Source organism: Entelurus aequoreus, linkage group LG06, assembly GCF_033978785.1.
Source record: "Entelurus aequoreus isolate RoL-2023_Sb linkage group LG06, RoL_Eaeq_v1.1, whole genome shotgun sequence".
NCBI lineage: Eukaryota > Metazoa > Chordata > Actinopteri > Syngnathiformes > Syngnathidae > Entelurus > Entelurus aequoreus.
Genome location: NC_084736.1, coordinates 49,687,470 through 49,698,984, shown reverse-complemented (window position 1 = coordinate 49,698,984; position 11,515 = coordinate 49,687,470).

Genomic DNA, 11,515 nt, shown 5'->3' with positions numbered 1-11,515 from the left:
CAAGAAGACCCCTGGGTTATGTACAAGCTTGTTTGCAGAGAGGCAATCCTAACCATGGCCATGGCTTTTTTCTGCATACAGTGTGAGGCAAAATACTTTGTGTCAGTTGTGCAGTAATAAAGATAGGCATTAAGAAAGTGAATTACTGCGTTGTATATTTTCTTATTAGGTTTTATTGTTGAAATCTTACAGCTTGTTAATTTTTTACAACCAAGTACTGGTGCCAAAATGTGCTTTTTGTGTCTTTGTATTTGAATTCACCGTAGCAGACTTTCCGTCCGAGGACATATTGGTATGCAAGCTTGTAAACATGCAAGCAGTTTCCCAAGCTGGTTTATTTACCTGATTACTGACTGAGTGCTTTGCCTTGCCTCTAATCTGTGTAGATTCTATCTCTGTCATGCTGTCAATCTTTCACCGTCTCCTCCTTTTCATTCACTGTTTTTACAACATTCCTTCTGCCAATTTATTTCCCCCTCATCTGATTTACCGGTAGTAAAGTCCTGGTCTTGATCTCCAAGGGATGCTTATGACTGCTCATAAGATGGACGTAAACGGTACGATGTGGTGCCTGTGTTTCTCCCTGTTGAGTGTCGGGCTTCAAGCTATTTTGGCGACTTGGCCATCGCCTCTGTTTTTGAACCTTGTGATGGCGAATAAGTGTGATATGAACTTAAAGAAGTAACTGCAGCATTGTTGAGGGGTGATATTGCCATTGTAAAATAATGCGGTTGTTTGGGGGTGTGCGATTTACGCTCCTTCTACATGCTGAGGACTGAGGGTGGAGGGAAATCAATACAGCACCTTGTTGCAATAACACACCAAGCATCACTACTTTATACAAGTTGCACAGCTGCATGCATGTGATGTTTGGATGAGCTCGGTTTCCATTGCAGTTTTTTGCTAAATAAAAGCGATATTTCAAAGACTTTGACAAAGTACATTTGTGATTTGTAGGTGTTTTGTGTCATGAACCGTAATTCTCGTAAAACCAAGTCGGTATGGTATGGTATGGTATGGTATGGTATGGTATGGTCTCTATTGTCATTACACAAGTACAACAAAACTTTGTTCAAGATTAGACAAACAAACAGTGTACAGGGTTACAGAACAGGAACGCTGATGGGTCGCCAGAAGGCGCCCCTTAAAATATGGGAAAAAGGTAAACATTGGGGGACGATGAGTAAAAAAAAAAAATCTTGACTGGGCTCCTAAGGGGGCCCAGTCTGGAGTGGGAAAAAAAAACTCCATAGTATAGCACATATACAAATTACAACATACAACTGGAGACTTGCAACAGAGAGGATGGAGTGGGGGCTACGGTGGTAGGCTGCAGCTGTTCAAGCGCTGCCCAGTCTTCCATCACCCCTAAGGGATTCAAGCCATCGAGGGCGTTGGATGGGGGGCGTTGGATGGGGGTTGGGGTATGTGACTGTGGCGTATATTTTTTGTGGATGCATGTGTGTGTAAGCCTGCAGCGTGTCTCTGTACCAGGGCCTTGGTGTTCTTGCAGCCGCCAGTCAGTCCAAAGTCCCGCGAGACTACACTTTGAGGAAGATGGAGACTTTGCGATCCCATGGTTTTGGAGCTGTGATCACAATTGCAGCCACTGCTGTTGCCGGGATTGTCAATAGAAGACGGAGGCAGCGGGTGATCGCTCAAAAGTAAAAGGAACACATTGATAACAGATTCATAAAATCACAGGTTGATTCAATAATATTGAAAAAAATTAAGCCTCAAAACATCACAACTTTTGCTACACAATTCGGCAAAGGCTGCCACGATCACTGAAAAAGCTTGTAAAATCCTGAAGGAACTGATTAGTCCAGTAAGTATTTGTTTTCACGCGTTGAACGTTATGTCTGTTCATCCAAAGTCAGTTTTTGTTTGTGTGCTACGCATTTGATATGAAATTGTGATAAATTGATGTTAACACTTACCCAGTTTCTTGATACCTATGACAAAAAAGTACTTCGACTCCATCTGGTTTTCCATCCAACTTGATGTAGATTTATGAGTTGGTGCTCCAACTTTGAATCCCTCACTTTTTTGATTAGGTCACATGCTTTCTTGGCCTTGTCAGATGCTCATTGATTCTCAAACTTTTTTTCACCTGGCTGGTCTCTGTGATCCTGTTGGCGTGTGGTTGCCGGTCGCGTTTTTTTTTTTATCGCTTTGATTTGATTGGGTGGTGCTGGCTGTCTGGGGGTGTTGTGGCTGCTGTTTCTGCTGCCGTTTGTTTGTGGTGTGGGCGCCCGTGGCTGCTGGGTCTGGTGCAGGGGGGTGGCTGATGTTGTGACTGGTGGCAGCGCGCACGCGTGGTGGTTGTCGGGGCTGACAAACTGTGTATATGTATGTGTATGTGTGTGTGTGTATGTATGTATGTATGTATGTATGTATGTATGCATGTATGTATATATATGTGTATGTGTATGCATGTGTATGTGTGTGTATGTGTACATGTGTATGTTTATGTGTATGTATATATATATGTATGTATATTTCTGGGGGTACGTTCTGGGCCTGCCTGTCGGGTGGGGGTCGGCGCCTCAGGCTACTGCATCCGGACTGCGTGTCTGGAGCTCCTGGGTCCCACCGTCCATCCCTTCCGGGTGCCCGTCTTGGTTGGGGCCTGCTGGGTCTGGTCCCTGCGTCTACTGTGGTAGCTTGGTGCTGCAGGGTATTCCGAGGTGCTGCGAGTCGGCCAGTTGTTGGGGTAGCGACCTTGTGTGTCAGCATGTCTGTGATCTTCTTTTAATTCTTTTTTTTTAAAAATTTTATAAATAGATTTAATTATTTATTTATTCTTATTTTTTAATATATTTTATTAATATTATTATTATTATTATTATGTATTTATTTATTTTATTTATTTATTCCCCCTACCTCAGGGGGGGACTCGGCGGGGCGGTTGCTGGTTGTTCCATCTCCATCGTTGGGGTCCCTGCGGGTGGGGTGGGTGGTTCCCGTGGCCCCGTGCTGGGTGGTCCTGTGGCGGCCGGCTTGGGTGGGGTGGCCGTGGGCTGGCCTCGCCGCACTCTCCGGGGGGGGGGGGGGGGGGGGGGGGCGCTCGTGGGGGCCCGGTTGCCGGTGGGGCGGGGGCGGTCTTCCCGTCCGGTTGCGGGGGATCTCCGGGGCCCTCGGGCGGGGCGTCCCGCCTTTCTGTCCGTGTGGGGTGTGGTCTCTCGCTGGCTTGGGGTCTGGCTGCCCCCTGCTTTTCTCGTGCCTTGTCCTCTGCCGGGTGCGTCTGTCTGCGGCCTGCTGCTGGCCCTTGTGGGCGGCGCGGTGGCCCAGGCTCTGGGCTTCCTGTCGCTGTCCGGCTTGGCTGCGTGGGGGCGGTGGCCCCTGGTTCCCTGGGCACCACACCTACTGTTTGTGGAATGGGCTCTCGGGGAGGCTGGGGCCGTACTCTGGCTCCCGCACACACTGGGAGTCAAATGTATTGTACATGCAAATTCACATATACTCACACACATACATACAGACATACATAGGTACCTACGCTCCCACATACATATACAAATAAATACAGTACATATTTACACACTCAAAGTTCGTACATCCACACGCACATTCATTATACAAACATACTGTATACACATACTGTACATATACATTCACTGTAAAACATACATATACACATACTGTACATATACACTCACTGTACAGACACACACATACATATACTGAACATATACATTCACTGTACAAACACACATATACACATACTGTACATATACATTCACTGTTCAAACACATACTGTATACACATACTGTACATATACATTCGCTGTACACACATATACACATTCTGTACATATACATTCACTGTACAAGCACACATATACACATACTGTACATATACAGGTACATATGCACACATACACTCATGCACATAATCACGTTTCATCAAACATATATTAACGTTGTTGCCCTAGGGTAAACTGGATATAACACATGGCACACTGACAAAGCTTAACCTATTGTTACTATAACAATCTACAAGGTTAATGTAGGTTGCTTCTCCTTCTTCCCCTCCATTTTTCTGCATTCTTTCGTGTCTCAAGTTATCATTACGTATATGTATTGTTGCATTTGAACAATTGTATTGTTGATAATAAAGTTAAAGTATTGGTATTGTTTATTATCAATAGCACTATTTCTATTGGTATTCATATTGCTCCATTTTTAGTGTAATAATGCTCATTGTCATTTCTGTATTATTTTTTTATTTTCGCTAACTGCTTATTTGCTATTACTTTTACCATCATATTTGTACATGTCGTATTTGCTGATGTTGCTCTGTTGTTGTTGTTGTGTTTGCTGTTGTTGTTTTTGTCTCTCTGTCTAATCCCCCTCTTGTCCCCACAATTCCCCCCTCTGTCTTCCTTTTTCTCTCTTTCTATCCCCTCCTGCTCCGGCCCGGCTGCACCAAATGATTATATAAATACATTTAATAAAGTCAAAATACAAGTAAGGCAACAAGAGAAGTATCCTACACTTCTCTTTTGTAAAGTAAATCTGAACAGCCGATATGGGCATCTACATCTGCTATATGATTTGCCCGAGAAACTGGGCAGGACATTATATAAAAAAATAAATAAAAAAATAAAAATAAAAAATAAAAAACTTTTTTTCACCAAGTACCACCTCAGAAAACACTTGTCTCTCCAAGCACTACCATGATGACCAATATTAGTAACAGTAGCATAGCAGGCCCACATATTCATTAAAAACAAGACAATGGTTTTATTTAAGTATATTCAATATTGTTGTCCAATGTAACATTACACACAGTGCACAAACATCAACAATGATACTCCATTTACAGTACATATTTACAGACTTCTTCGGCGTACCACTAGGTGGAGCCCACGTACCATTAGTGGTACACATACCACAGTTTGAGAATCACTGGGTGTAGGCGGTCGTTTCTTCCAGGTAGCTTTTCAGTTTCAGCAGTGCTATTTTGTTTTGTCCTTGCTTAACTCTATGACAAGGGTCTCAGACTCGCGGCCCACGTTATTTTGCGGCCCCCACCTTAATATGAAAGTTTAATATTAGTGCGGCCCGCAAGTTTTATATGAATGGTGCTTGACAGCATTGTGTGCGGAGCTGAAGGAATCTACCAATCACGGTGTGGTATATGGCTCTTGAGGGCCGAACATTGACGTCACTTACGTGATGCAAGCAGAGAAACGTTTTGCCGCTTTTCCACTAGACCCGCACGCGCTCCTCTTCCCTCGCTCGCCCGCCTGCTCGCTCTCTCTCGAGCTCGCTCTCGAGCTCGCTCTCGAGCTCTCTCTGTCACTGTGTGTGTCTCTTTCTCTCTCGCTCCCTCCCCCGGCGCCGCTATAAACGGTCCGGGCCGGTGAAACGAGCGGTCCGGTAGCTTCCGAAGCTCACATCAGGAGTTGTTCTGTTCTTTCATGGCGAGCCCCCCCCCCCCGTTGGCTCCAGACAGAGACACTTCTTGTTATTTGGGTCCAAAATACTAGTGGAATTAGTTAGTGGACTAATTAGTGAACTAATTAGTTCATTAATTAATAGTGAATTAATGAACTAATTAAAGGAAAAGCGGCAAATGAGTGAAAGCGACAGAAACGTTGCCATGGAGACGAGGGTTTTCTTACGTGCCTGGTTGCAGTCACACCGCGACACCTTTCCGACAGTAATAAAGTCCCTGATAACCTGGACCAATTCAAACCGTTATTTGTTTTTTTATATTGTTTAATTTGCATTGCCTCACATGATGAACACTACATATATCTCTATATGACGCCGGATAACAGTCCGGGAGCCGTCACTTTTTTGCGCTCGCTATCCCGGTATTATCCGCCGACCGCCGTGTTGCTGTAGGGAGGAAAAGCGGAACAACACACATTGCGGAAATAACATTATTCTCCGTGCGTCGGCTAAATACAAATATATTCCACAACCCCAAACATGTCTTTTTCAAAGCCTGCAGTGAAGAGAAAGGTTAGTGGTGAGCAAAGACAATTCCAGGAAAAGTGGGAGATGCAATATTTCTTTGTTGAGCACAGGGGCACCCCGACGTGTCTTATTTGCACAGATAAAGTTGCGGTGCACAAGGAATACAATTTGAAATGTCATTATACAACTAGACATGCTGAGGAGTATGCAAAAAAATGTTTTAAGAAATCTTTTCTTGCGGCCCAACCTCACCCAGACTCTGCATCCAGTGGCCCCCAGGTAAATTGAGTTTGAGACCCCTGCTCTATGATGATGGCGAGTGTGGTGCTGTTATTTCTTAGATATTGTTGCATCCAGGCCCGCATCATTTGATTGCTGTTAGGGAAGCATTTGTTTAATCGGCACCCTGGCTTAAGACTTCCATGTAATGTGAAGCCCAGTCATAATCACATTGATCCTGAGTGTGCTTTTCCCCAACTTCTCCACTCTACACATTAGTTTCAATATGATATGATCCTTCTCATCATTCTGCTTCTTTAAAGCATCCACGTGTTCTCCTAGCTCAGCAATTGTTTGCTCTTCCCTCATTTCCTTTGACATGACTGCAGGAAGATTTTGACTGCTTTTTGATTTCATATTCACATTTTCAATCACGTACCCCCTTGCGATATTTGTGAAACTCCTTGCAAAAATCAGACTCCTTTCTTTGGCCTGAGCAACCCTTTGACATCTCTTTTTGTACTTCTGACATCTCATTCCTTGTGTCATGCAACAACATTATTATGTCTCAGAGAGTACTTGGTTCTTGCTTCTAAGTTCTCCACCTCCTGAAGGAAACTCAAGTGAATTCGTAAATTCTGGACTACTCTTTGAACGGTGCGGCTTATGAAACCGTGCGGCTAATTTATGGATATTTCTTCGCTGATGGCCGTAATGCCGAAAGTTGAAAACAAAACAAGCAAATACACAAAAAAAAAAAAGGTTTGTTATTTTTTGTGCTGTGGTGGCATCCCTTAAACAAGTTCGATCAATGGAGGTGCTGCAGTGCCCTTTTGTTTAAAGCTTTCAACCGGAGCTACAATTCCATTTTCAAAGTGGTCCATAGCGTTTTCACTCGTGTGGACTTATCATTTATCACTCCAAGCAACGTTTGTAAGTTTTCCAATATAACTAAAACAATTAACAACACCTATTAAACCGTCCCATGTGTGATGTCTGTAGTGTTTTCCTGCATATTTGTACGTGGTATGCAATGATGCTACCATCTTTAGCATTATTTGCTAACACGTTTATGAGTTTATGTGTTAGTATTATTAACTTACAACAGCATTCTTTTCGTATTGTTTCAGTTCCACAAATTCCTCCGTAAATTCAACCAAACGTCACCGTAGAGTTATTGAGTCTGTTGAGCATGATAATTATTTTTTATTTAAAAAAGTATCTATTCCAACAGAAAAAGACCAAACTTTGATGTAATTAATTTCAAACATTAGCAACAGTAATAAATGGATTTTGATTATTTGGTAAACTAAATTACAGTAGACACATGTACAATAAGTATGACATGTGCATTCATTTTGATAAATATAACATTTAATAAATGTACTTACTGCATTTTACTTGATCACAGATTAAGAATACCAACAAAATGCTAGCCTTGTGCTTGTTTTCTTGAACTGTTCCAAGATTTCTTCTTGTAGTTTTCCTCCTGCATCCCATAATATTACTGCTATAGTTTTTTGTTGTTGTACATCCATCTGAGTGGCAAAAAATGTTGATTAACTACGGTCAAAGTATTGGACAGGACGTCGAAATGTGTAATAAAGTTGAACTTTATATAAGAAAAAAATGGGGATACAAACGGTACAAAACGATCCTTATATGTTGTTATCTGTCATTCATTCATCACCTGTAGGCTCGTAATTCTCATCTCAACAACCGCAATGCACCTGCTCCCGGTCTTTCTAACATCCGGTGAGCCGCAATGCATTGTGGAACATGCAGTCTTTTAGTTTACCCTTTGTTAGGCTATTGAGTAGAAACAACTCAATTCAATGTCAGTGTTTCTCAAATAATCAATATCAAATACATGTATAATTCAAATCAATTCCCTTTTAACTCTTTTTAGCTGTAAATATTAATAGATCAATTTATCAGCAATTAAATCAAACATGCAAATTATGAATGGTCATCACACATGAACTATATAACCCATAAGTTACAACATCCTCCCCCCATGAACTACGTTCATCTAAATCTCAAGACAGTACAGTAACTGAATAGGTCTTCTTAGCAAAGTCCCTGAGGGAGTGCGGACTATGCACGACCTGACAAGTCCATCTCGGCCAGTAAACAGTTCTGTGATTCTGCCCAGTTTCCAGGTTTGTCTGGGGGTGTTGTCCTCTCCAATGAGTACAACGTCACCCACTTTCAGTGGGGTGGGTGTCGGTGTGTCACAGCAGTGTGCTGACTTCAAGTCCAGTAGGTAATCCTTACGCTAGGCGTTCCAGAAGCTGGTCGTGAGTCCACGTCTGTACTTCCATCTTTGAGTGATCTCTGTCTTGAAGAACTAGTCAGCAGTTAGTTCTCCTTTTTTCTTTGGTTTTGTTTGAGCATTGGCTATGAATCTCTTTATCCAGGCTGTCACTCTGAGAACTCTCTTCAGCTTGCTGTATCTTTCCAGTTCTAACACCGGTTCAGTGGGGTCTGTGTCATTTGCAGCGAGCTGCACAGTGATCTGTTGGCTGGACCTTAGTTCTGCATTCACCTTGTCTGGAACATTGTCATTTTCAGTCTCCTCCGACTGATCAGTTGATGTCAGAACGCTGGGCCCGTTCCACCATAAGTGGTTCTGTATCAGCCCTTCAACACTTTGTCCTCTTGTGGGGAGGTCAGCTGGATTTACCTTCCCTGGGATGTGTGACCATCTCTCAGGGTTGGTCAGTGACTGGATCTCGGTCACTCTGTTTGCAACAAACTGTTTCCACTTCTGAGCTGAGCTGCAAATCCAATGCAGTGTAATCATAGAGTCTGTCCACATTCTTATCTGATTTGGTTCCAATTTTAGAGTCGTCATCAAGTTGTTGGCTAGTCTCGCTCCAATCACAGCTCCCATGAGCTCCAGGCGTGGCAGTGTCATTTTCTTGAGAGGAGCCACCCTGGATTTGGAAACAACTAGGCTCATTATAGGTTCTCCATCTGGCGATTCACCTTGTAGGTAGGCTGCAGCACTGTAGGCTCTTTCACTTGCGTCGCAGAACACATGTAATGTTAGGGCATGTTTATTTTCTGGCTGCATGTCTGTTCGATACCACCTTGGTATGGCGAGCTGGTGTAGCTGGGGCAGTTCCGAACACCACTGTTGCCATTCTTGAGTCAGGTCAGGTGGTAGCTCTTCGTCCCAGGAGAGTCCTCTCTCCCACATTTCTTGAAAAATGCACTTGATTCTGACTGTAAAAGGTGTCAGGAACCCGAGTGGGTCATAGACACGTGCAGCTGACTGCAGAACACTTCTCTTTGTGTTCTTCTTTTCTTTTAAGATGCTCAATAGCGGTCTGAGGTCAAAGGTGAAGTCATCTGTTTTTGGTCTCCACACTAGGCCCAACACCTTGAGCACAGCTCCGTGTGTCTCCGATGCCAGTGTGTGGTCTGTTGTGCCCTCCTTCCATTTCTTCTCCAGCTCATGAGAGTTGGCCATCCACTTACAGAGGTCCATGCCTGCGGTTGACAGCATTTGGGTTGCAGTTGCTGTCACATGATAGGCCTCTTCAACACTGTGTGCGCTTGCAATTAAATCATCGACGTAAAGTGACTCTCTTAGTGTCTCTACAACCTGTGGTTGTTTTGTTTCATATTGTTTTAGGTGTTTTCTGATTGTAGCTGCAAGTAGGAATGGACTCGGGGAGGCCCCAAACACCACTCTGGTCATCCGCAGCACACGCAGCTCTCCATCCTCTTCTCCGCTTGGTGGGCCTGTGAGCCACAGAAATCTCACTGCATCTCTGTCTTTCTCCACTATGGAGATCTGCAAGAAAGCCTTTTTTATGTCTGACATAAAGGGAATTTCATTTTTTCTGAATTTAATGAGGACACTGAGGAGATCTGGATTCAGGTTTGGTCCTGTGAGCAGACAGTCATTGAGGGATGGACTGCCATCTTCATGAGACGACGCATCAAACACCACTCTCAACTTTGTGGTCACTTTGTCTTCTCTGTGTACTGCATGGTGAGGTAAGTAGTATTTCACGTTGTCTGTACTTGCGTTGTCTTTTGGCACATCCTCTGCAATGTTCTGCTGTAAATAGTCCTCCACTACTTCATTGTATCTGCTATAGAATGTAACATCCTTCTTCAGACCTTCAAATTGTTTTTTAGCAACTCTGTAGTTGTCTTGGAGCGCTGCTTTGTCTGGTTTCCATGTCAACTCCACGTGATATCGTCCATCTTTGAAAGTTGTTGTTCTCTCAAATATCTGCACAGCTTCTTCTTCTGCTGGGTTCTGTGTGTTTTCACTTGTGATGCCCAGAGACTCTATTTCCCAGAATGCACTTAGTTGCTTGGAGACAAGTGTGTCCTCTTCAAGTGGAATGAACATGCAGGTTGCCTCAGCGACACTTGACATGCACACTGGTCCCTGCACAGACCATCCAAATGTGCTCTCCAGTGCAACTAATGTCTCTGTCAGTCGCTCCACTCTTCCTGGGACAATTTGCCAATAGTAGTCTGCTCCTATCAGGACAGATAGCTCAGGATCATCATCATTATCTGGGAAGTCTGCTAGTTGTCTTCCCTTTTTCTTGAGCTCATGTTGAATCTGGTCACCGGGAACTTTCATCACAGCTGAGCACACCTGAGGTGTTTATAAGGCCTCAATTTCAATTCTTCGCTGGTTGTCCCAGACATTCTTCAATATGACTTTCACTGTGTTGCGTTGTGACATTGTGGGTACAGAGGAGCCAAATGTGTGAAGAGTGAGTGTCTCTTGTCTTATTACTGGTAAGTTCAGGCTCTTCACAAGGTTTTCATGGATGAAGCTTCTCTGACTCCCTCCATCGAGTAAACAGCGAGCCATTTTTCTGCCTAATGGGCCTCCTACCCATGTCTTAGCGGTTTGTAGCAGCACATTGTTATGTCCATCTCGTTTAATCTTCGCTGAGTGAGGAATGACTGAGGAAACAACAGCCTCTTCTTTAACATTGGGGGGCTGCACCTCACTTTTCTCACCGGTGCACACAGCAATGTGATGCCTCCTTCCACATTTTTCACATGATGCATCCTTCACTTTGCATGTTTTTGCAATGTGTTTCTGTCCCAGACACACAAAACATCTTCCCATTTTCTTGATCTTTTCTTTGCGTTGAGGAATGCTGTTAGTAGGGCAATGCTCAGATTTGTGTTCTGCACTGTCACAGAATATACAATTGTGTGTCTTCTGGCTGACTGTGTGCAGTGCAGCAGCAGGTTGCATGCTGGGTCTGTTCATTTTTGTGCCATTGGATGAGCATAACTGCTTCCATGGCTTACTTTCTGGTTTGTGTTCTTTCTGGGTGTATGACGTTGTCATTTGCCGTGCTCTTTCCCT